At 38.9% G+C, this 25,573-nt stretch overlaps 1 protein-coding gene across 6 annotated transcripts in view; it reads right to left on the bottom strand.

Moving 5' to 3' along the window:
- Positions 1–25,573, bottom strand: part of Pur-alpha (Purine-rich binding protein-alpha) — a 368,289-nt gene that overhangs the window by 270,480 nt on the left and 72,236 nt on the right. Inside the window, exon 1 of one of the 6 annotated variants that reach the window (XM_070282333.1) lies at positions 17,039–17,054. The exons of the other annotated variants lie outside the window; for them this stretch is intronic. The gene's annotated coding sequence lies outside the window, so the exon portion shown is untranslated. Of the gene's footprint in view, positions 1–17,038; positions 17,055–25,573 lie in introns of those variants that run through there. 6 annotated transcript variants of the gene reach the window in all.

Here is a 25,573-nt window from a genome sequence, read left to right as displayed (position 1 = left end):
TTTGACAGAGCTTCGATTATCAACGGTAACTTCGCAACAAATTGAAGGACAGCATCGTGTCTCTCTACCCATCTTGTTTCACACAACTGGACAATTTTTTCACCAAGTATCTTTGCTAATACAGTCACACGTTTTGGAAATGAGTTCTTGAAGAATTTGTCCACTTCTCGTATGGCACTGGCAACGTTTTCGATTGATCGTACTTTCACTGACTTTAAATCTCTGGAGTATACGATATTCGCAAGCGGCATCATGTCCATATGTTTTTTTGTGGTTCTTCGTGTCAACTGACGCTGGTGTCACTGTTGTATTTTTATTTTTTTATTGCAGAGAATATTTTTCTAGCAAACAAGTAAAATTTTCAGGTTCTGTGGTTCCATGGGGGGGGGGAAATTTCCCTAATTTCCCCCCCCGTGGATCCGCCACTGAATGACTAGAGTAGTTACTCTATGTGCAATTTTTCTGTTCAAATCCTCGTAAGGACTTTAAACTTTTTCTTTCTTTTATAATTATTTTTTTTTTATTTTTCTTTAAATGTAGTAGTAAAGAAAAAAAATTAAACATTATGTCCGGCTAATAAAATTTCAAGGGACTCCGTCCGGCATTTTGTCATCCGTCCGTCACTTATTTTAACAACAATTGTAATATAATGCAATTTAATAAATTAATAATAAAGTAAATATGAATAGTAAAAAAAAATATTAAATAATTTTAATATTATTAATTACTATAGAAAAATAAAAGTAAAACCAAAAAATAATTATAAAAATTTAAGTTAATATAAAAATAATCATAAAACTAAAACTTCCTAAAAATTAAAACTGCCGCCCAATAATGAAATCGAACCCAGGACATCAATAATAAGAAGCGCGAACTTTCCATCTAGGCTACCCTCCAAATTGATTTATTGATACTTAAAATTGGTTTTAAAGTAAACTCGAGAATCCATACCAAAAACAGAGCTGAAGTGTAAAGATAGTAGAAGATATTTCTGATCTCTTTGCTCTCACACTGCAGTGTAAACCAGTGCACTAGTTCGATTTGAACGTTTCCAACTTTCATCGTTCCATAGATGTTACGTTCTAAAAATCGAATTCTCTTTTTCCCTCTCTCTACTACCAGCCGTTTATTGTGAAACCCGCTCTCAAATGTTTTCATTTTAACAGCGGGTTCCACGACTCAGCCTCCCAAAATCCAGTGGAACTCGCACTTATAGACATTTTTGCAATGGGTTCCCCTACGAATTGAGGCAATGTTAAGGTGACTTAAAAATTTTATAATTTTTATTGATTGGATTATGAATTTTGGAAAACACTTTAAAACAAAAAAATATATAATATAAATTGATATGTGCCAATAAAAAAAAATTGAATGTGTCGAGCTCGATTTGAACTCGTTTTACTTTGCACATCAGCCACGCACTCTACAACTCGGGTATCCCTCATTCGTTTTCACGCGAAAAATTTCTTAAACTTAACTTGTCGCGCTGGAACCCTATGTCCCATCTTTGTACTTTATAATCTTTGGTATTACTTTGTGAAAGTCATCGGGGCGGCTCAACAAATCTGACGTATTGCTTCTCTGTGAATTTTGTGAACCCGGACTAAATTTGGGTTCTCACACAGGTATCCTGGAATTTTTATTGGAATTTTTATCCTGGCTCCTTCTTGTTTTGTTTTACTTTATATGTGAAAGCTACTTTCAGTTTTTAGTGCCCACACTATTGCTTAAAGTACTTTTTGGTTCGTTGCGGTATTTCTTTCCGTATTATTGAGTGTGAGTAAATATAAAAGTAGTCAGATTTCCTTCTTGGGAAAGTACTGCTCCTATCGCTAAATCGGAGGCATCGGTCTTCAATATAAACTGTTTTGTATGAACTGTTTTGAATAATCTGATTGAACTTGATGGTCTGGTGATCTTTAAGATCATTAAAGGCCTGTATTGCAGTCTCGTCCAGAGTAATTGATAATTTTTTGACATTCTTTTAGAAAGTGTACTGTAAGAGCCTTCTAAAATTCTAGTTATTGGTTTGGCAATTGTAGCGTATTTTTTTAAAAATTTCCTATAATATCCTGTTAGGCCTAGAAAATTACACAATGATATTTTCTAATATTTTTTGATGGTGGATATTTTGAAATGGATTCTATTTTCTTAGGGCAGGTTTTAATATTTTGTGCTACAACATAAACGAAAAATGGTGATTCAAGTTTAAAAAATTGGGATTTTTCGAATGTTATTTTCATATGGGCTTTATGTAGAATGTTAATGACGGTATTTAGATTCCGAAGGCGTTGTTCAAGCGAGTGTTTAAGTTTTTTCTACGTCTGATTCCATCATAAAGATTTGGGGAAGGCCTGATTCGAAGTGCTAAAGTATTTAGCTTTTCCTACGTTGGATAAAACAACTGACGTGTCCTGCATTGGGTATCTATCTGGAACTTTGCTAACTGTGCACAGTGGATCCGCTTGTATGGAAGAGCGGCCAAAAATACTAATAATGGTCATAACGTGCTGAAATTTATAACAATAATTTAGCAAATTTGTCTAAACATATAGCAACAAAAATCGGACTTATCGATCGGCTATATCCTATAGCTCCCATAGGAACAATCGATACCGAATTATAAAAACATATTTGTTTAATCTAATTTATTACGATTTTGGTATGGAAGATATTTTTCGTAGTTATACATATTCTTAAAAAAATAAAATAAAAATCAACAAACAAAATATAAATGAAACAAAAATTATAAAACATCATCAAATAATTCGTAGACAGATGTAAGCAAACTCGACCTATCTTTTTTAGGAAGTTGTCTCTGTCCTGTTAAAAATGGATCTGAACGCAATAATAAATAGTTCATGACATCTGTGTTTGTTAAAGTACGAGATACTTTCCGACTGTGTTGAAGTCTACATTTTTTTAGTTCCTTGTTATTGGACTCTCTGCTTCCTCTGAAAGCTCTCCTTTCGACACTAATGCATACTCTATTACAGCTGAACCATGAATTAAGACCTTATGGACGGTAGCCGGTAAATAGTACCATGGATATGCAGCTATAAGATATTTGGCTGTATCCAGCGCGTAATTTTCAAATTTCTCCACATTAATTTTGAATCCCGTTGCCATGGCTTGCAATAATGTTGCACATCTGTGAATCAAAGATGCATCGATTCCTGTTATTTCGGAGCTCAAATCTGCATTACAAAAGAATTTCCTAACGATATTTCCGTCGTTAAAAGATCCTCTACCTCCATCTCTATGTTTTTCCACTAGTATTGGTGGTAATAACAACTTTTTTATTAGAGACGCTTAATTCTTTTGGCTTTAATTGTTTAATTTTTGCGTCAAAATATTCTGCTTCGTCTTTCGACACATTCGCGGTCTCTTTCTTAAATTGAAATCTTATTGGTCGACAGTAACGAGTCGATGATGGCCGGGGGTTTTTCCAAATTATTGTGTTATCTATTTGAGTAACCAGTTGGAGAGGTACACAGGATGTTACAAATAAGCTTCTGTCGTCCAAATCACCGTTTGAAAACTTTTGCTTATACTCGCTATGCCCTGTACTTCTTTTGTATTAAGCCATCCAGATTGATATTTAATAACTGCAGATTTTGTCCGTTTGTAATTTTTCCAAAAAGTTACAATTGTTTTGCAGAGGTTCTCAATTTTATTGGATATTTCGCTCAACTCTGGAATAATGTAGCCTTTGTTTTCAATATCCGCTTGCACATCGGAAATCAATTTCCTCATTTTTTCGGCATTGGTTCCATTACCTGTGCACCACATATTAAAAATATGCAGACGTGGAAAAACACATTTTTGCGATGCACCTATCAAAATCCAAAATCAAAATTTAAATAATAATTTACAAATTAATATTTTTGCAATAACACAAACCACTAAAGACGAAGACAAAGCAACAGCGCAAAAGCGCAACAGCACAATAAGCAAAGACTCACCTTTAACTGCTTTTCGGCAGCTAATTTTAAAATATTTAGTAACCTAAAATAAGACGATCACAAAAATATACAAACCAAGTTCTGGGTTTTCTTGGAACATAACTTAAAGTCTAACTAAACATAAAATATACTTTAAAAAAATACACAAAAAAGGGTTATTCGATGAAATTAGTTTTACGAAAAAACTTTTTCAGGAAAGTTTATTATTAATATCTCAATTTAAAGTAAATACCTTCAATTTCATAATTCATGTTAAATTATTCAAATCGGAGCACTGCAGCGTACGTCTGATCACTTTAAAGGGCGAATTGAAAGAGAGAAATAACTTCCAAAGCGCAGCTGCGTTGCCAAAATGAACACGTGTTCACGATTGCAAATCTATTTTTAGAAAGTACCGTTAGATTTCTAGTAAAATCCGGTATGCCAAAGAGAAGTTTGGACTTTTAAGAGACAATTTTGATACATTTTGCTTAAAAAGTATGTCATCAAATTTTTTGATTTTTGGCCTCTGACGGAACCACTGTGCTGTGCTTGGGTGTGCCATCTTCATTGGAACCTTTTTTATACCCTTGCAGAGGGTATTATTATTTTTTCCAAAAGTGTGCAACGCAGTGAAGGGGACATCTCCGACCCTATAAAGTATATATATTCTTGATCAGGATCACCTTTTTAGTTGACATGAGCATGTCCGTCTGTCCGTCTGTCTGGCCGTCTGTCTGTCTGTTTCTACGCGTTTCTTGAAACTTTGCCCTTCTTTCCTTTGCACGCATTATATAAGTCGGAACGACCGGAATCGGCCGACTATATCCTATAGCTGCCATATAACTGATTCATCGGATGGTATAACTTTGTGTTTTTAGAGTTAGAAAGTTCAAATTCGACATGCTGCCATGCTGCTATAGCTGCCATATAACTGAACGATCGGAAATGACCCAACTTTCGTGTTTTTGAAGATAGAAAGCTCGAACTTGGTACAGATTATAGTATTGGTTAGTTAATCCGATCTCCGAAATTTCATAGCGATCGGCTGACTATATCTTATAGCTGCCATATTACTGAACGATCGGAAATGGTATTTGGTAGAAATACCAACTTCGGTATTTTTGAAGATAGAAGTTTGGGAATTGTCTTAGATTTCATATTAAGTGGAGCCGCGAGTTCAATTTCGGGCGCACTAATGTTCACGACGAGGAGAGAAGTGGCCGACCGTCGGTCTGGGATGCGTCGATCACCCTCCCTATAGTCCCGACGTGGCCCCAAGTGACTACCATATGTTCCCCGCCCTGAAAAAACATCTCGGAGGGAATAAGTTTGATAGTTTGATAGAAAGAGGTCAACACCTGGCTGCGCGAGGCGGACGGAGAGTGGTATTCTGCCGGCATAGACAAGTTCATCGTGCGGATGCGCAAGGTGTTAGAAAAAATGGCGATTAGGTGAAAAAGTAGCCAAGACCTTGGCCTTTCCAACAATGTATCGCTTTTGTAAATAAATGTCATTTTCTATGAAAAAAAAAATTGGAGACCTTACTTTATTGTCAGCCCTCGTACTACAATCATTGGATTGCACAGTGGTCGCTGCCTAGGCCAAAAATAAAAAAATTGATTTTGAGCTATTCAAGAGAAATTCGGTCTTACTATCAGCTGATTGTCCAAAATTTACCGAGCAATACGCTCTGCTTGGCATGTCTAACGGAACTTTCTAAAAATATAATGGCAAAAGCGTACTCATATTTCAATTGTCCGCAGTGGAGTGCACACACAAAATACAAAAATCTTAAATATATTAAAAAAAGCCTTTTAAACCAAAAAAGATTGGAATAGATATATTTTTTTTTTCGCGGTCTTTCAGAATTTGGAAATGGCTTGTGCATCAATAAGAGCATCAGCTATCATTCCTGTATTCATCATAAAGCTTAGAGGCCCAGACGACCGAGGGGCACTCGAGAAACGATTTTTTAGTACATATTAAGCTATTTTAAATTTGTTAAGCTCAGAGGAGTTAGTAAGGACAATAAAATTCTATATTTTAAATTAGAGGGACAGGAAGGAGATGTAATAGAGTAGAGACCATTGTAGTTCAAACATAATACCCTAAGAGGGTCATGTAATGCATATGTCGAACTACAATGGCTAAGGAACAGAGGACTAAAGTTTCGAGTCCTTCTATTAGGAATGTTAAAATTTAAGCGTGTTAGTAAATGCTGGCTATCTACATCCCCGTTACTAAGGTTATGCAGAAAGACTACGCCGAGCATTGTCCTACGATTTGTTAATCTAGGTAAGTTTATAAGTAAAAGTCTGCTACTGTAGGATGGAAGCTGAAGATTTGCATCCCAGTATAGACCTCTAAGTGCAAATATTAAAAAGTTCTTTTGTACGGATTCTATGCGGTCCTTATGTACTCCATATTGGGGACTCCAGACACATGAACCGTACTTCAGTATAGGACGGACCAAAGAAATGAATAATGTTTTGGTTATATAGGGGTCATTAAATTCTTTTGACCACCTTTTGATAAAACCAAGGGTTCTTTAGCCTTATTAACCATCAAGGAAATATGGTCGGAAAATTTAAGTTTGATGTCTAATAGGATGCCAAGATTATTAACCTGGGTTAATTTTTCTAAGGCAATCCAATTAATCGAATACGCGTAAATAATAACGGGCCAAGATGACTTCCTTGAGGGACGCCGGATGTAGCACGGACCAGACGGGACTGTATGTTTTTAAATAAGACTCATTGTGTCCTTCCATCTAGGTAGCTAGAGATCCACGTTAAGAGGTCTTTAGGAAAACCCAGCGTATTCAGTTTACTTAACAAGAGTGAGTGATTAACTGAATCAAATGCTTTGCTGAAGTCTGTGTAAATTACATCGTTTTGATATCCCAAAAACATTATTTTGATGAATAATGTTTTGGTTATATAGGGGTCATTAAATTCTTTTGACCACCTTTTGATAAAACCAAGGACTCCTTGAGCCTTATTAACCATCAAGGAAATATGGTCGGAAAATTTAAGTTTGATGTCTAATAGGATGCCAAGATTATTAACCTGGGTTAATTTTTCTAAGGCAATCCAATTAATCGAATACGTAGCTTGCAGAGGGCAAGAACGATAAAAAGACATATGCTTACATTTTGTTCCATTAAGTATTAGATCATTAGCTAAACACCATTTTTTGAAAGTTATCAAGGTCAGACTGAAGACTGCATTGGGCAGAGATGGATTTGTACTAAAGACAAAGCTTTACATCATCTGCATACATAGGAACTAGAGAGTTCGTTAAAGCAGGGGGCAAGTCGTTTATAAAAAGCGTAAATAATAACGGGCCAAGATGACTTCCTTGAGGGACGCCGGATGTAGCACGGACCAGACGGGACTGTATGTTTTTAAATAAGACTCATTGTGTCCTTCCATCTAGGTAGCTAGAGATCCACGTTAAGAGGTCTTTAGGAAAACCCAGCGTATTCAGTTTACTTAACAAGAGTGAGTGATTAACTGAATCAAATGCTTTGCTGAAGTCTGTGTAAATTACATCGTTTTGATATCCCAAAAACATTATTTTGATGAATAATGTTTTGGTTATATAGGGGTCATTAAATTCTTTTGACCACCTTTTGATAAAACCAAGGACTCCTTGAGCCTTATTAACCATCAAGGAAATATGGTCGGAAAATTTAAGTTTGATGTCTAATAGGATGCCAAGATTATTAACCTGGGTTAATTTTTCTAAGGCAATCCAATTAATCGAATACGTAGCTTGCAGAGGGCAAGAACGATAAAAAGACATATGCTTACATTTTGTTCCATTAAGTATTAGATCATTAGCTAAACACCATTTTTTGAAAGTTATCAAGGTCAGACTGAAGACTGCATTGGGCAGAGATGGATTTGTACTAAAGACAAAGCTTTACATCATCTGCATACATAGGAACTAGAGAGTTCGTTAAAGCAGGGGGCAAGTCGTTTATAAAAAGCGTAAATAATAACGGGCCAAGATGACTTCCTTGAGGGACGCCGGATGTAGCACGGACCAGACGGGACTGTATGTTTTTAAATAAGACTCATTGTGTCCTTCCATCTAGGTAGCTAGAGATCCACGTTAAGAGGTCTTTAGGAAAACCCAGCGTATTCAGTTTACTTAACAAGAGTGAGTGATTAACTGAATCAAATGCTTTGCTGAAGTCTGTGTAAATTACATCGTTTTGATATCCCAAAAACATTATTTTGATGAATAATGTTTTGGTTATATAGGGGTCATTAAATTCTTTTGACCACCTTTTGATAAAACCAAGGACTCCTTGAGCCTTATTAACCATCAAGGAAATATGGTCGGAAAATTTAAGTTTGATGTCTAATAGGATGCCAAGATTATTAACCTGGGTTAATTTTTCTAAGGCAATCCAATTAATCGAATACGTAGCTTGCAGAGGGCAAGAACGATAAAAAGACATATGCTTACATTTTGTTCCATTAAGTATTAGATCATTAGCTAAACACCATTTTTTGAAAGTTATCAAGGTCAGACTGAAGACTGCATTGGGCAGAGATGGATTTGTACTAAAGACAAAGCTTTACATCATCTGCAAACATAGGAACTAGAGAGTTCGTTAAAGCAGGGGGCAAGTCGTTTATAAAAAGCGTAAATAATAACGGGCCAAGATGACTTCCTTGAGGGACGCCGGATGTAGCACGGACCAGACGGGACTGTATGTTTTTAAATAAGACTCATTGTGTCCTTCCATCTAGGTAGCTGGAGATCCACGTTAAGAGGTCTTTAGGAAAACCCAGCGTATTCAGTTTACTTAACAAGAGTGAGTGATTAACTGAATCAAATGCTTTGCTGAAGTCTGTGTAAATTACATCGTTTTGATATCCCTTACAAAAGCCATCTATGTCAAAGGATGGAGGATGTCAGCTCCAATAAGTTTGTGGTGGTGGAGCGACGCTTAATAAAGCCATGCTGACAAAGAGTGATAATCGAAGAGCAAAGGTGTTGCAAATGAGGGGTAATTAATTTTTCAAATAACTTTGGAATTGCCGACAACTTAAAGATACCTCTGTAGTTTGCAGCCTCGGACTTTTTCCCATTTTTATGTAGGGGAATTATGAATAATTCAGGTTTCCAGGTTTCCAAGGATAAGTTGAAAAGTCTTAGAAGAGGTTTGCACAGAGCCCAGGCGCAGTATTTTAGCACACAGCCTGGTACTCCGTCGGGGCCTGGCGAATAAATGGGTTTTACCCTTAAAAGACCAGATCATAAGTTGTTCTCAGAAAAAAACGGACAGAAAATAAGATTTGCTGCTTGAATGTTATATGCGTAAGGCTGATTTGTCAAATTAGGCAGAGAATAAGTTGTTTGAAAAAGTCTGCGAATAGATCAGCAATGGCCTGATCAGAGGTCGCAGAGGAATTTTCAAACACTACTGCAGGTTTTTTTATAATTTAGTAGGAGCCTATTTTTAATATTTTTTAGGTAAGTGAGGCACCTTGTATACCAAGGAGGATTTGTTGAAGCGAACGGATATTTCCATGGCACACAGGAAATAAAATATTTATTTAAAGTACAGTAAAATGTATCTAAAGTGACGTTAAGATCAGTGCATGCCAGAATATCGGACCAATCTTATGTATCGATAAAGCTATTAAGTTTTTAAAAATCAGCTTTACGGAATCAGCGAATCTTATTTGCCACGCATCGAGACATCTGATCGGTACCAGGAATAGTTTCGATAGATACGTCTAATGTGGGGTGATAAGGATCCTCTGGGGTTGAAAGGGGAAAAGCTCTGGAGAGAGCGGTACCATCCGGATCAGATACAAAACATAAGTCTAAGAGCCGACCTAGCGAATTTCTAACATGGTTAATCTGACCTAGGGACATGTCAAACATGGCCGCGGTGAAGTCATGGTGAGTGATAAGTGACAAAGATGGTGAGTTATCGACGTTGGACCACTTTAATTCTGGGATATTAAAATCGCCCACCGCTAAGAGCTGGTCACGATCAGTCATAAGATTAAAAACGTACCGAATAGCGGACAAATGCTGCCAATATGTGGGCGGTTCGGACGAAGGCGGTATATACGAACATGTAATGTATAAAGAATTTACGGACAGAGTGATTTTAACGCAAATAAATTCTATGTGACCAAAATGTTGTGACCAAATTCTATGTCACCTCTTCAGAAGCAAGAGTAGAGTCTACCGAAATGAGGACTCCACCCCCCCCCTTTCGCTGAGGTCAATCCCGTCTAAAAGTGGTGTACTTACTTGGAAAAACTTCGGAGCTAAAGATCTCCGGCTTTAACCAAGCTTCTGTAAAGGCTATAATATGGGATGCAAAGGAAGAACTATCAGAATATAGTTTAGGGAGTTTGCTACGGAGCTCCTAGTGTTCTGATAGGTAAGTGTTAGAACGATACTGGTTTTTTAGGTTAGTGGACAAAGAAAAGGTAGAAGGTTGGTCAGTGGTTCCGATATTGGAAAGTCTCACTCCCACTGGTTTTATAACTTTTTTACGGAACTAGGCTGACGTTCTTGGACGAAAAGATTCTCTGGCCAAAAACTGGAAGAACAAATCGTCTTGAACATCAGCGCGGGCACACGAATCTTAAAAGAAGACGTGCGCCATGTATAATTATATTTAAATTTAGTTATGTCTTCCACCTTTGTATCGGCTTTTGTTTTGGCTTTGATATAAGCCGAGATATCAATCTCTGAAGTATCAGGGGCAAGCCGAGAAACAAATATATGTTTCAATGGAGGAATCACCTGTAAGGGTGAATACCCTTTTTGATGACCCTGACGGGGGTTTCATTTACTAGGACCTGTGGGTGCCTTGGGGTGGCCTGCAAAAACCAGTGATCAACTCTTTAAATCCATTTTGGGTCTGCCTCATGAACGACCTCATTTCACCTTGGACAGCACGACAATTTTCACAACAATAGTGTATACCAGACCTACGGGAAATGGCATCCGAAACTGAGGCAGTGAACCCGGCACACTTGGCGTGTACGACGTTTTCACATAGCCAGCAATGGATGGTAGGCTGGGATGTGGAAATTGTCTTGTTACAAGACTTAATAGCGCAGACAAGTTTCAATTCCATATTTTTTAATAAATAAAACAAAATTAATATATAAAAAGTTAAAAAACACTATATCTTGAACCACTGTGCCAAACAGGAAGACAAAAGCGGGAGCTTTTGAGAGTGCAAAAGAAAAATGCAGAAATAGAGATAAGCCGGTGAAGAAGCAGAGCTGAGCTATGCTTGGAATTGAAATTATACAAATTATTTATTCGACTCCAAATATACCACACCACTCGCTAAAGATTATAAAAATGTTAAAAAATTAATATTGAACATTCTTTGCAACTTACCATGGTTGATGGTAAAGTTGGTAATGCATTAAGTGAAACAACATCCCCAAAATGCTTCATATGTAATGCCAAGCTAACAGAAATGAACAAACTAGAATTTTTTTTTTAAAAAAGGAGCAATCCCTTTTTCATGAGGAGCGATTTGAGTTTGGACTGTCACAGCTTCATGCGTATATTCGATTTTTATTCCAATATTCATTGGACGCAAAAGTATGTCAAATTGAATTGAATTGATAAGAATTTAATAATTAGAGTCGCAACTTTGTTGCAAACGCTAGCTTTGGGCTACAAAATAAATTCATCAAAATTTGGCGGCTATGCTCTAAAAACCGAAAAGCAGCTGATTGATAACTATCCCTGGTTTTAACTCCCCACATCGGTTCATAAAATTTTACTTCATGCTCCAGATATTATAAAAAATTCTTCTTTATCGATTGGAGAGCTTTCTAAAGAAGCCGCTGGGGCGAAAATTAAAGATATTAAAAAATTCCGATTGCAACATACGCGCAAAATTTCACGAATCGCCTCAAATAGTTGCTTTTAACCTCTGACCCATTTATTAGTGGGAAAAGAAAAATTACTTATATCCAAAATCACCATTTCTTTATTAAATGAAACAATTTACAATTTATGTACATGATTTTGTAATATGGTTCGTATTCTTCTTAAATATGTATATTAAACTATTTTTTTGGTGTCATACCTTTTTTGAGGAGGTTGGAGTTAAGCACTAACTCCAATATTTTTTAATTTAGTATTATGTTTGTAAATAACTTACAGTAGAAATAGTAAAATATTTCTGCTCTCTCATGAAAGCGCCATCACTGATGCAATCGTTCTTATGGAAGCTATAGGATTTTTTTATCATATATTTATAATATTTTTCTAGATTTTTGGTGAAAGTTTCATAGCGATAGCACATCTACAAGTATTTATTTATTTATTTATTTTATTTTTCTACATCTATTTATGGCGCGGTTCCATACAAACTCGACCACTGTGGATTGGATAAGATAAAAGGTCTTTTACTGGGTCTAATAATGCCTTCGTCAAGCAAGTGACTTATTTCTAAGCTTACAAAATCTTTTACTACTTGTGGCGTTGTAGTCTCCTGCGGCTATAAAACGATCCCCAAGTGAATTGTCCATAAATTGTCCTTCCGAGATTGAGAAACGAGGAGGGCAGTAAACGGCAGCGATTGAAAGAATTTCGTTGCTTGACTGAATTTGTATCGATGTGGCCTGCAAGAAGTTTGTTGCAAACCTTTTGTGAAAATGGTGTTTGAAGCGTTCTTTGATTAGAACTCCAGTTCCGCCGTGGGTTTTCCCATCTGGATGATCTGTGCGGTAGATTGTATAGCATCTGATTTGAAAGTTTTATTTGCTTGTAAGATGTGTTTCCACCAGTAGCATAAACTCAATATGGTTTTCGGTCAAGAATTGTGACAATTCTAGTTTATGCCGTGAGACACCATTGGCGTTCTACATTGATATTCGTAAAGCCTGCATAGATTATTTAGACTGTTGTGCTACGAACAGCTGTATCACCATGTTCTGCTTTTGAATAAGTGATTGCATGGTCGTTTTCATGAATGACATCATAGTTTCCGTTTTGCTATGTGGCTGTTCTTGGGCCTGCTGAGCGTTTTATGAATTAGGCTGAACTGGAATTTCCATTCCAGATCGTAGAGCATCGGTATAGGAGAAGCCGTTGGTAGTGTTTAGGGGACCGAATGAGGACCTCGCTTTAGCGAAGATGACGTCTGTCGTAGTTTTTGACGCAATATACACATTCTGTGGATTTTCGTTGCGCGTTGCGACTCTTCAACTCCTTGTACACCATACATCCTCTATAGTTTTCTGTATGCAGGGCAGCTTTTATTTCTGCGGCGGTGACATCGGGTACGATTCCAATGACTATAACTTGTAGGCCAGCTGGCTTACTGCTTTTCAGCTGGCCCGTGTAATAGTTTTTATGAACATTGTCCAGATATTTAGACACGATTCGGAATTGCTCTTCAGTCTTGGCTTGCACCTTTGTTTTATGGATGTTTCCTTTCATAAGCGGGACAACATAAAAGTGGTCACCGTTCCCCAAATGTTTCTCGAGAAATCTGAAATTTTGCGTTTCATTCTCTATAGCAGCACTGCTTGTGATCGGACGGCCCCTGAAAACTTGTCCCTTAATGTGGAGGAAGCTTTCCTTATCCCCAAATCTTTTCCTTGATTTACACAAAACTAAGTAATTGCTATACTTTTTACTTCCTTTCAGGGAACTCACTCTTTTATGACTTTTAACATATCTTCTTACTTGAATTTTAAGGGGGTTTAACTGGAAACCTCCAACCAGTTTTTTTTAAAGATGTTATTGCGACTAGTTCGCGATTCATCTTTGTGCCTAAAGGAAGTCATCTTGGACCCATGCTTTTTACACTGCGGGACGATGCTTAGGGACGTTGCGAATACTGCTTGGGGATTCAATAGTTTGATCAAGAAAAGAGAGTTATTTTTGATTTCAGTGAACTTACGTCCGTTTATTTCAACTATGAAACAGAATGAATATATGAAAAATATATGAAAGCGGCAGGAAGTACGGAATTTTGGTATTTGGAACTGATAATCACGGAACTCGAGCATTTTTTATTACACATTGAAACGCTTGGATGCGAACATGCCCTCCCGCAGGCGAAAATACCGCATATGCCTACACATCATTGCAGCTAGCTGCAATTCACAGACAGCAGACACCCCATTCGGGAATCGTGTGCCATTGTGAGTCCTGGGGGTCCTTCGGTTGCTCGTTAAATGGAACAGTGTGCCCACCAGTGTGACAACTGCCCTTGCTCCGACATGAGTCGCCGGTGTGATCATCGGCTAAGCAGCTCTCCCCGCAGCCGCTTGATTGGAGCCAAGTGCGGGAACCATCAGCACTTCCGGAGGGTTTCCGTGGCACCGGTAGGACTCCGGTTCTGGGTTATTTTGCTTCAGCGGTTCCTGGAATGCACGATGTGGATGATGTGATAAGCATGAGGTGATTCATTGTGCGCATAAGAATAAATGGAAATAGGAACATGTTTAGTTAAGAATCTCCGAAGGTGCCCTCTCATGGTGCACACATCCTTTACTCTGACCCTGCCTTAATTTTTTTGTCCTCTTTTTTATTTTATTTATTTTTTTGTTTATTGCGTTCTAAAAGTCATTTGTTTGTCCTCCTTCACGACCACCGTGTCACCTAACCTAAGATTGGCATAAGAAGCTGTCATTACAGATGTTTCTGAATTTTCTTAGTGTACTCTTCTTTATGCCAGCTAAGGCAAAATTTCTGCTGAGAGCCTTAAGACGAAACCACCGATTTACTATGGAGTTGAAGTATTTTTGGATTGTGGATTCGATTATGAAGAGAATAAATCTTCCGGAAACGACTTGGGAAAGCAGCAACGTGGAACGTTACAGTTCTCGGAGCGGCAGCGCAGTCGTTTTTAGCAAGCCCGATAAGGGAGAATCGACGTGGAACATAAGGGTCCTTGGAGGGGCAACGCGGCTGGGTCAATGAGTCAAGCCAAGAGTGGCGAGAGAGCAGTAGCGGAGCACGACCAGCAACAACAATAACGGGAGAAGTGCTTCTTGGCGACCAACTCAGAACGGCGACTGGTGAGTGACGGCCAGACGAGAACCTAGCGGAAGTCAAGAAGAAGCAGTGAAGATCCGGAGCGGAGTCCGTCGGGAGCTGCAATTTATTTGTAAACAACCAAAGGCTTTTAGAATTTTAGCTAATTTCATCATTTCTGGACTTTTGCAATAACATTGAACTATAAATTCCGTGTAACAAGCCCACAAACTAGCCGCGGCATTTATAACGATCAAAAAAGGCAAGATAAAAGTTCGTTACACGATTTTCACGATCAGGGTGCCGCCTGTTAGGAAGTGCCCCGAAGTAAGTGCCACTGACAGATGGATCTTCTGACATAGCGGACAATCCCCTGCAATTAAGACACGTTTAAATTATCTTTTACGTGTGCATGTTAACCAACTCATAAATTGCCTCACCAAAAAGGCAATGTAAACATTATTTGCAAAACGCAGTAGCCCCTGCTGAATGCGTCATGCCATTTCTTATCGTGTCTCCTTATTTCCCCTCACTCCTTTGTGATGATCCCCAAAAGATTATCCAGACTAAACATCAATCTCCACATGTAAACATTCCCACAAAATTTGCGTCATGCCATTTCTTATCTTGTCTCCTCATTTCCCCCCACTCGTTTTTGATGATCCCCAAAAGATTATCCAGACTAAACATCAAGCTCCACTTGTAAACATTCCCACACAATTTTCCATGGCCCAAGCCAGACATAAACATTAGAGCCGACTCGCCGTCACCAGTCCGAATTGGATCGATCTTCCGATCTTATCACTCTTCACGAATGACTCAACTGCTGCATCAGCAAATTGTCCCTTTCTCTTATAATCTCTTAGGGCAATTTTTTATTCTCTCCAAGTACCCTTTTGGGTTACTTCTCTTAAGCCGAGGTTTGTTGGTTATCTGGCAATTAAAAATTGGCAGTCTTATTCCGGGAGCAAGCCTTTCACATACAATCCGTCTAGCCTAAGCGTTTAAATAAAGTTTGTGAACCAAATAAGAAATAATAAATAAAGTTTTTTAAAAATAAAAAATTAAAAATTATTTTTTTAAAAAGTGAACTTCGGGATTAATTTAATTGGCGCCCAACGTGGGGCCATGCAAATAAAGGTGATTCTCAAAAATAATTAATTAAAACAAGAAGGGAAAGCTAACTTCGGACGGAGCCGAAGTTTATGTACCCTTGCAGTTAAATCCGGATATATATCACAAACATCGGATATAGTTGGCCGATCCTTATGATTACATCATAATAAAACCAATTAACTAAAATACAAAATCTAAAAAAAGTCCCAAACTTCTATCTTCAAAAATAAGAAAGTTGATATTTCTACCAAATACCATTTCCGATCGTTCAGTTATATGGCAGCTATAGGATATAGTCGGCCGATCCTAATGAAATTTGGTAGGTTGGATCAACTGACCAAAAATAGAATCTGTATTAAGTTTCAGCTTTCTATCTTCAAAAACACGAAAGTTGGGTCATTTCCGATCGTTCAGTTATATGGCAGCTATAGGATATAGTCGGCCGATCCTTATGAAATTTGGCATGTCGTATTATTTTGCCAAAAATAGCTCTCATGTCAAATCTCATGTCAAATCTCTAACTCTAGAAACACCAAAGTTATACCTTTTCCGATCAATCAGTTATATGGCAGCTATAGGATATAGTCTGCCGATCCGGGCCGTTCCGACTTATATACTGCGTGCAAAGGAAAGAAGGGTGTGTGCAAAGTTTCAAGACGATAGCTTTAAAACTGAGAGACTAGTTTGCGTAGAAACAGACAGACGGACAGACAGACGGACAGACAGACGGACAGACAGACGGACAGACGGACAGACGGACATGCTCATATCAACTCAGGAGGTGATCCTGATCAAGAATATATATACTTTATAGGGTCGGATATGTCTCCTTCACTGCGTTGCACACTTTTGACCAAAATTATAATACCCTCTGCAAGGGTATAAAAAAATAAGTAAATTCAATTAAATACAAAAGCTGATTAATTAATCCAATGAAAGAAAGAAGGAAGAAATCCAACAGAACATCTTACCAAGGAGAAAAGGATACAGATAGCAGGAAGGAAGAAACCAAACAGGACATCTAACTAAGGAGGAAAGGATACAACATCATCGTGAGAAATTAAAGAAAAACTTATCGTTAGTTACACATTAAATTTACATTACATTTAAAAAATACTAACAAAAAATTTTATAAAATTAAGTCAAATCTTTAAAAAAATTAATTACTTAACGATTAAACAATCTGGAAGATATAATAAATAATTTTCAAAAATTAAACATGGCAACCGGTGGTGGACCAAACATGTTAGGTAGTGGAATTGGATACAGTTCAATTACAACAGAATTAATAAATAGATTCATAAACGTCCAGATAAATGAATTGACTACAAAAATTAATGAATTATCGGCAAAAGTAGAAAGTAAGGAAAAAACGGTTGTAGATTATAAAATTCAGACAATTGATCCAAATATAAGTTGTGATACAACATTGGAAGTTATTAAAGCTCTGCCAAAATTTAACGGGGAGCAAACTCAGTATGTAGGCTGGAGGAAGGCTGCAGAGACAGCAATGAGTTTATATAAAATAAACAGTGAGCAATATTTTATAGCGTTAACCATACTTCGTAACAAAATAATGGGAGCGGCCCTGACCAACCATGGAACAGTTCTTAATTTAAATACAATTTTGTCTAGATTGGATTTTATCTATAGTGATAGAAGACCAATCCACGCTCTAAAAGCTGAACTAAGTATTCTTAGACAGGGTAAATTGTCTATTACGGAGTTCTATAACGAGGTAAAAAAAAAGATGACCCTACTGATCAATAAGACCATAATGACATATGGTAAAGAAACGGAGAGTAAAGAATCTAAACGGAGAAACGGCCAAAACCAAAGTTGGCCCCAACAGACTAATTTCGACCAGAATAAACCCCAGAACCAATGGAAGTCGATCCTTCCATACAGTTCGTAAGCCGACCAAGAGGGCAATCTAATAATTATCTTCAGGGATATACCCAAAGTTTAGCACAAACCAAAACCAAGATCGTCCGTATTCAGGTTGACCAAACTACTATCAACATAATTATAGCCGTCCTTCAGCTAGCCCAAGTCATTTTCCAGTAAAGCGAGAGCTTGAGAGTACAGAAAATCAACCACAAAATAAAACCATGAAAATTAATAATATTCAGGAGGACCATTTTTTAGGGGAAGAGCTAGAGTAAGATTACCTTACTTAATACGATTTGACAAAAAAGAAAATACAAATTTTAAAGTACTAATTGATACAGTCGCAACCACTTGTTACATTAAAAATATTTAAATAAAAATGAACTCCCTATTTATAAAAGGGTTTCATCAGTAAAGGGATATTCGATAATAGAATATTATCACATGATAAAAATTTTCAATATTAAACATATCTTTTGTGAAATCGAGGATTTAGAAACTGACTTGTTAGTCGGTTATAATCTACTTAAAAAAATTGGTGCTATAATCGACACCAAAAAGGGAGTTATACAATATCACGGGAAAGAGGAAAAATTACTTTTTCACAATAAAGTGTGTAAAGAAAATCTATGCCACACCGAGGAAAAATGTTTTCACCCTCTGAACGAATTCTTAATAAACAAATGTTTTAAGCAGTTAAAACAAGTTAAATCAAATTAATCCTGTGTCGAAACAAGCGACTAGGACTACAGCTCCGAATCAGAGCATTCAAAGGATTTTAGTTCAATAAAATCCTTCCAATCCAAAAATGAGGATCTAAGGTCAATAACCTCACAATCTACTTCAGGAAACTAAAAAAGTAAAAAACATTGCCTAAACAACATAAAATTGAAATCAGAAAATGATATGGAAGAATTAAGAAATATCATAATAAACCATATCAAAGATGATCACTCTAAAATAAATATGCAAATTCCTTTCCGCACTGATATTATATATGGAGACCCATATTTGGAAAATAATACCCATATGCCCAATCCGTAGCAAAATTTGTTAATAAAGAAATTAAAAGAATGTTGTCCGAAAAAATCATACAACCTAGCAGGAGTCCGTATAATTCTCCAGTTCTTGTAGTTCCGAAAAAAGGATACAATGAAGATGGCAGTCCAAAACTAAGACTTGTCATTGATTTTAAAAAATTAAATGAAAACACAATTCCCGATAGATACCTTATGCAGGATCCATCTGTTATATTAGCTAATCTGGGAAAAGCAAAATCTACAAATCTAGCAAAATTTTCTACAATTGACTTGGAATCCGGTTTTCATCAAATATTAATGAGTGAATCCGACATTCAAAAAACATCTTTTTCTATAAATAACGGTAAATACGAATTTTTGAGAACGCCTTTTGGCTTGACAAACGCTCCAAGAATCTTCCAACGAGCAATGGATGACATTTTACGAGATCAAGTTGGAAAAACTTGCCACGTCTATATGGACGATATAATAATTTTCTTAAATTCAGTAGAAGAACATTTTAATGATTTAATTAGAATAATAAATATCCTTTTAGAAGAAAATATAAAAATTTCTTTAGAAAAATCCAAATTCTTTTCGCAAGAAACCAACATGCTTGGATACGTAGTCTCTTATAATGCAATCAAAACAGACCCAGTTAAAATCGAAGCCATACAAAATGAGCACTGCCAGTATTTGACGAAGCCGGACTGATCCCTGACCACCAGTTTGGCTTCGCCACCTGAAGGTACCACACGGTACGCCAGAGCAGTGCCATCGGGTAGTGCAGTGCATCCTGGACGCGTTTGAAACCAAGAAGTACTGCATGGCCGTCATGCTGGACGTGAAGCAGGCGTTTGACCGCGTCTGGCATCCCGGTCTTCTATATAAATTAAAGACTGGCCTACCCCGACCATACTTCCAGTTCCTAAAGTCGTTCTTGGAAAACCGTAAATTTGCTATTAGATGTGGCGATGTCCGAGCTCCGGGAAAACTGCACCATACAGCTAATCAAAAAAAACAAGAAAGGAAAGCTAACTTCGGGCGGAGCCGAAGTGTATATACCCTTGCAGCTAAAACCGGATATATATCGCAAACATCGGATATAGTTGGCCGCTCCTTATGGGAATATGAATATATAATCCAACTTATTACAATACAAACTCTAAAAAAAACTCCCAAACTTCTATCTTCAAACATACCAAAGTTGGTATTTCTACCAAAAACCATTTCCAATCGTTCAGTTATATGACAGCTATAAGATATAGTCGGCCGATCGTTATGAAATTCAGTAGGTCGGATAAACTGACCAAAAATATAATATGTACCAAGTTCCAGCTTTCTTTCTTCAAAAACACGAAAGATGGGTCATTTCCGATCGTTCAGTTATATGGCAGCTAGAGGATATAGTCGTCCGATCCTTACGAAATTTGGCATGTTGTATTGTATTTTTTTGCCAAAAATAGCGCTCATGTAAAATTTGAACTCTCTAACTCTAAAAACACCGAAGTTATACCATTTCCGATCAATCAGTTATATGGCAGCTATAGGATATAGTCGGCCGATCCGGGCCGTTCCGACATATATACTGCGTGCAAAGGAAAGAAGGGTGTGTGCAAAGTTTCAAGTCGATAGCTTTAAAACTGAGAGACTAGTTTGCGTAGAAACAGACAGACGGACAGACAGACAGACGGACAGACGGACATGCTCATATCAACTCAGGAGGTGATCCTGACTAAGAATATATATACTTTATAGGGTCGGAGATGTCTCCTTCACTGCGTTGCACACTTTTGACCAAAATTATAATACCCTCTGCAAGGGTATAAAAACTGGGATAACCCAATATAAGCGAAAAGACGCTGAACTACAATTTACTAAAAGCGACAGACAAGCTTTTTATAACAGTTGCGATGTGCTAAACCAAAACTAGCGCATTGTTCAAAAAAAAATAAGAGCCACGCAATGAGCTCATTGAGCAACGATCAAAAGAACGAGCGTAGAAGTTCAGTGAACCAAAGAAACGGCTTCTACTCTTACTTTTCAACCCGCGATACCGAAGTGGAAAAATCGGCGATTATAAGCAACCCGGCTTTACTGACCGTTGAAACCCAAAGGGCACGGTCTTGCTCACCCGCACTGCTCACTCCGACTCCCGCGTCATGGAGTTCGCAGTGTAAAACCCCCCCTCCAATATCGGAAACAAATTTCGCACCAACAACTAGCAGCGCTACAACTTCTGCAACAACAGAGAAAACCTCTGCAACTCAAAGTACCGCGACGTCAACGACTACAGCGAGTACAAAAACAACAACCTCGGAAAGTGCCAAAGCGGTAACGGCCACACAGACTGGAATGGATCGCTACATCCAAATTAAGCGCAAGCTTAGCCCACAGAGTAATCCGGCAGGCAACAAAACAAAAATTAACCGTGTCCTGAATATCGATAAAGAACCGGACAGATCCACTACTAACAGATTTGCCCTACTGGCGGAGCCTGAGGAAAACCAACCAGCCCAAGACACCGCAAAAAAACCCAAGCCCCCTCCAATCTATATTATGGGAAAAAGCTCGAGTGCCCTGGTCAACAAAATTGCGTCGTTGATCGGGAACGGTGACAACTTCATGTTGTTCCGCTTATCAAAGGGAACATCCATGAAACAAAGGTGCAAACAAAGACTGAAGAGCACTTCCGAATCGTGTCGAAATATCTGGACACTGTACAGAAAAACTATTACACGTACCAGCTGAAAAGCAGTAAGGGCCTACAAGTGGTAGTAAAGGGAATAGAACCTGATGTTACCGCGGCGAAAATAAAAACCGCCCTTAAAGAAAAGGGCTTCGCCGCCAAGAATGTTATTAACATTCTAAACAAAGATAAAAAGCCACAACCCCTCTTAAAGGTCGAGCTCGAGCCAGATAGCAGGTCGCTGAAGAAGAACGAAGTCCACCCAATTTACAACCTGCAATATCTTTTGCATCGGAAAATCACTATTGAAGAGCCACATAAACGCAACGGTCCAGTGCAATGCACTAACTGTCAAGAGTATGGACACACAAGGTCTTACTGCACACTTCGGGCTGTTTGTGTAGTCTTCGGGGACGCCCACAAGTCCGCTTGCTGCACTACAAACAAGGACAGAACCGTGAAGAAATGTGGAAACTGCGGAGGCAGCCATACAGCAAACTATAGAGGATGTATGGTGTATAAGGAGTTAAAGAGTCGCATGCGTCAAGCAACCGCAACGCGCAACCAAAATCCACAGAATGCGAACATTGCGTCAAAAACTACGCCAGACGTCTTCTTCGCCAAAGCTGCGAGATCCTCATTTGGTCCACTAAACACCACCAACGGCTTCTCCTATGCCGATGCTCTACGATCTGGAAGGGAAATTCCAATTAAGCCTAACTCTCAAAGCGCTCAACAGGCCCCAGAACAGCCACACAGCAATATGGAAACTATGATGCTTACCCTCCAACAAAGTATGATGGAGCTTATGTCATTCATGAAAACAACCATGCAAACGCTTGTTCAAAACCAGAACATGGTGATACAGCTGCTCGTAGCACAACAGTCTAAATAATCTATGCAGGCTTTACGAATATCAATGTGGAACGCCAATGGTGTCTCATGGCATAAACTAGAATTATCACAATTCTTAACCGAAAACCATATTGACGTTATGCTACTGGTGGAAACGCATCTTACAAGCAAATACAACTTTCTTATAAGAGGCTACACAATCTACCGCACAGATCATCCAGATGGGAAAGCCCACGGCGGAACTGGAGTTCTAATCAGAGAACGCATTAAACACCACTTTCACAAAAGGTTTGCAACAAACTTCTTGCAGGCCACATCCATACAAATTCAGTCAAGCAACGGAATCCTTTCAATCGCTGCCGTTTACTGCCCTCCTCGTTTCTCAATCTCGGAAGGACAATTTATGGACTTCTACAATTCACTTGGGGACCGATTTATAGCCGCAGGAGACTACAACGCCAAACATACGCACTGGGGATCACGTCTAGTGACTCCCAAAGGAAGACAATTGTACAATGCAATTATAAATGTGAAAAATAAACTGGACTACGTTTCCCCTGGAAGTCCCGCAAACTGGCCAACAGACTCACGAAAGCTACCAGACCTTATTGATTTTGCAGTGACAAAAAACATACCTCGCAATCTAATAAGTGCCAAAGCAGTCTCGGACTTATCATCAGACCACTCGCCTGTGCTTCTAACGCTTCTTCAAAGCCCAGAAATAACCGAATACCCCTTCAGCCTGACGACGCCAAAAACGAACTTGCTAAAATACAAAAAGTACGTGAGTGCCCACATAGAACTCGCCCCGGAATTTAACATGGAATCGGACATCGACTACACTACGAGCGCCCTGGAAGAAGTACTCGTTGCGGCAGCTAAAATCTCTACTCCTCATAGAAAAGATGTAGACCGAAACAAACACTTCAAATCTAATCAGCAAATCGAACAGCTCGTGCGAGAAAAGAGGCGCACGCGTCGTGATTGGCAAAACAGCAGATCACCAGCTTCAAAACAACGCCTTAAGGAAGCAACCCGATCACTCGACCAGGCTCTTCACCAACAGGAAGAAAACGCACAGCTAAGGTACATCCAGAATCTCTCGCCAACAAGCACAAAGTACCCCCTGTGGAGGGCCCATCCAAATCTTAGCGCCCCAATTGAAACGACCACCCCAATAAGAAACTCTTCGGGATGCTGGGCTCGCAGCGACGAAGACCGAGCTGAAACATTCGCCACACATCTCCAAAGTGTCTTCCAGCCAAACCCAGCCTCAAATTCATTCCTCCTGCCAGAAATTCAGCCAGAGTCCTCCCCTCAGCCAGCCGCACCTTCATTCCGGCCGAACAAAATCAAAAAAGTCATAAGAGGGCTAAAACCAAAAAAGGCTCCCTATTGACCCCCCTATTGGTGACCTATTGACCCCAAAGATGCTGATCAAACTTCCAAAATGCGCTATAGAGGTCGTCTGCATACTATTTAATGGAATCATTAATCTTGGCTATTTCCCAAAAAAGTGGAAGAAATCCATCATTATAATGATACCGAAGCCAGTAAAAGACCACACAATTCCGTCATCATACAGACCAATAAGCCTTCTATCTTGTTTGTCTAAATTGTTTGAAAAATGCTTGTTAACTCGCATAATACCACATCTGGAAGCTTGCAATATTATCCCGGCACACCAATTTGGCTTTCGAAGAAACCATGGAACCATCGAACAACCATCCGAAATACGCTCAGCCTTCGAACAGCGAGAATACTGCAGCGCTATTTTCCTCGACGTATCTCAAGCTTTCGACCGAGTTTGGCTCATCGGACTCATGCACAAAATTAAGACGTATTTACCAACATACACCCACAAGCTACTGGAATCATACCTCTACAATAGGGTATTCTCAGTGAGATGCAACGCAGCTACTTCGGGCGACTACACCATCGACACGTCGCTCCAGATGCCCAACGCAGGCAACAACCCAACTGGCTAATCATCTCACAATAGTGGAAAGGTGGCTGTCCGACTGGCGCATTAAAATAAACGGACAAAAGTGTAAACATATAACGTTCACTCTTAATAGACAAACATGCCTTTCGCTTTTACTAAACGGTATGCAGATCCCTCAAGCTAACGACGTAACGTACCTTGGCGTTCACCTTGATAGACGACTTACCTGGCGCAAGCACATCGAATGCAAAAAGATGCACCTAAAACTGAAAGCCAGCAGCCTCCACTGGATCATAAACTCACGATCGCCACTGTGCCTGGACTACAAGTTACTACTGTACAATTCAGTCCTAAAGACAATCTGGACGTATGGCTCCCAGCTGTGGGGTACGCGAGCAGCAGCAACATAGACATCATAGAGCGCGCACAATCAAAAATCTTGAGAACTATCACAGGGGCACCTTGGTATGTTCGCAACGAAAACATCCACCGGGATCAGGGCATCCTCGCAGTGAAAGACGAAATCCAGAAGCAAAAAGAGTCATACGAAGAAAAACTGTCTTCGCACCCAAATTTTCTCGCTCGGGGATTGACTCGGGTTTCTAGCGTATCCCGCCTTAGACGCAACGACCTCCCAACCCAGCCATCGATTTTTAGGGCCGTCTTACCCCGTATCAGTCAATATGACTGTTAGTTAAGTTAAAAATATAAGATTTGATACACCTCTTGCTAGTCTCGCAAAGAGAAGATTCAAGAAATAAAAGCAACGTTGAAAACAAAAAAAAAAAAAAAAAAAGATATGGCGAGGCCATCTCCGGTATTAGAGAAGCTCACGCTGGTGTACCCCAAGGCAGCGTTCTTGGCCCTTTGATGTACAATGCTTACACGGCCGACCTCCCTGTTCATCAGAGGCCTGACCTGCTCGCAGCAACCTATGCAGACGACACCGCCTTCCTTACCACCGCCGATAGCGCATTGGGGGCAGCCGAAACGATGCAATTGCAGCTTGACTTGCTCAGCGACTGGCAAAAGCGATGGAACATTGCCGTCAATAACGAGAAGTCCACTGCCTCTACATTTTCTCTCTGCAAAGGCAACTGCCCTCCAG

The sequence above is a fragment of the Drosophila bipectinata genome, chromosome 4 (genome assembly GCF_030179905.1).
Source record: "Drosophila bipectinata strain 14024-0381.07 chromosome 4, DbipHiC1v2, whole genome shotgun sequence".
Classification (NCBI taxonomy): domain Eukaryota; kingdom Metazoa; phylum Arthropoda; class Insecta; order Diptera; family Drosophilidae; genus Drosophila; species Drosophila bipectinata.
The sequence above is the reverse complement of the archived record's forward strand: the minus strand, read 5'-3'. Positions and strand labels throughout refer to the sequence as shown.